At 41.6% G+C, this 1,499-nt stretch overlaps 1 long non-coding RNA gene across 1 annotated transcript in view; it reads right to left on the bottom strand.

Annotated features, from left to right (window-relative positions):
• Positions 1-64: 64 nt before the first annotated feature.
• The window catches only part of LOC106820200, a 3,111-nt gene continuing 1,676 nt past the window's right edge, over positions 65-1,499 (bottom strand). Inside the window, exons 2-4 of the long non-coding RNA XR_001395574.1 lie at positions 908-976; positions 647-737; positions 65-255 (exon numbers count right to left, since the gene is read on the bottom strand). This is a non-coding gene — a long non-coding RNA (uncharacterized LOC106820200). The remainder of the gene's footprint in view (positions 256-646; positions 738-907; positions 977-1,499) is intronic.

Here is a 1,499-nt window from a genome sequence, read left to right as displayed (position 1 = left end):
TATATATATATACAGGCTTATTATAAAAAGATACAGACATTTTATGCACGATGGTCTATGATTTTACTAATATATGCGTGCATGCTACAAGTTGATATCAGATCAAGTTTCATACCTGCTCCAGAAAGGGTGCCAATGTTGGTTCTATGAAGCCAATTGAAATAGCACCAGCCATGAATGTCACCATGGTGATAAGAATGGCAGGAATTCGCAATATCTTGTTGAACTCGGCCAATTTATTGTCGCCGACGTGTTCTAAATTACACAACGAAAAAAGACGAATATTGTAGCAGCTTGGGGAGAACTGTGGGTGGGTGGGGGTGGGTGGGGGTGGGGGTGGGGAGGTGTTGAGTGGGAGTGATGCGTTCGGGAGTTGCCGGAATGGTCGCATTTGCAGAACGCGTGAGTAAGGATGCTTCCGTTTGCTGAATTTCGTATAGACGCAGCATGGAAGAGAGAGAATCGAGTAAAGCTAGGTAAACTTCGATTTCCGTGTTTATCTGGATCAACATGGAAATGATTGAACTACATGGTTATGCGTGGATAAAGAGCTATGTTAAAGCACACTGGAAATGTCGTGGATTGGTTGAACTTCAGAATCAAGTATGCATAAGGATAGGTACAGACATACTTGATAACAACTCACCTTTCTGTGGTGGAAGTACATACCACAACACAAGCCCAGTCACAATTAGGCAGAAACCTATCACCAGGAACGGGAGTAGATATCCACCTACCTAACATAATAAATATCCCGTAGTAAGAATTTTCGTCAAGTGTAATATTTAGTTTTTGTAATTTTTATTACTTTTGATTTTTACATGTTTAGTTCGTTTTTAGAATATATTAGCATAGATTAAGGGTTTCTCACGCCATAAGATCGATACATTGAACAGTCTATATTTACCTCATACAAAGCGCCCCCTATTGGCGGACCAGTCATCATACCGAGTCCGAAAAATGTTTCCAGAATACCCTGAATGAACAGAACCATGACGATTAAAAGCGTACATAAACTAGCGAAAAGAGCATCACGGAATGAGTAATAAATGCACGATTTTTATTTTATACGTAAACAAATATGAGGCGAGGAAATTTGTGTGTACATCTGGCTCGTGCAATTCCAAACGCCCCAATAACTACGGCCCTCCTAGAGCAGGCTGATCAGCTAGACTTGTCGCTCGTATATGTTTCGAACTTACACGAAGACGCCAGGATCCTATTTTGCCAGTAGGTGGCGCAAAATAACAGACTATCATTGCCACCAGGCTTTCCTCGCCTTTATCTACATGGAGTGAACCGAGCGTAGTAATCGTTTAGCTCTACACGTGGCCCTTCGCTCCAGAAACAGGGTTGTGGGAACAACATAGTCACGTCACTAACTTTAGTTTGCCGCTCTAAAATCAAGCTCGACTGACAGTAACTTGTTCGGAAGAACTGTGGCACCTAGGGTAATAGTTCTGGTGCTAGGAATTTTTATACTCCCAAAGATATATATA

Source organism: Priapulus caudatus, unplaced genomic scaffold (genome assembly GCF_000485595.1).
Source record: "Priapulus caudatus unplaced genomic scaffold, Priapulus_caudatus-5.0.1 Scaffold8338, whole genome shotgun sequence".
Classification (NCBI taxonomy): Eukaryota; Metazoa; Priapulida; class Priapulimorpha; order Priapulimorphida; family Priapulidae; genus Priapulus; species Priapulus caudatus.
Note: the sequence above shows the minus strand (reverse complement) of the source record. Positions and strands in the feature narration are given on the sequence as shown.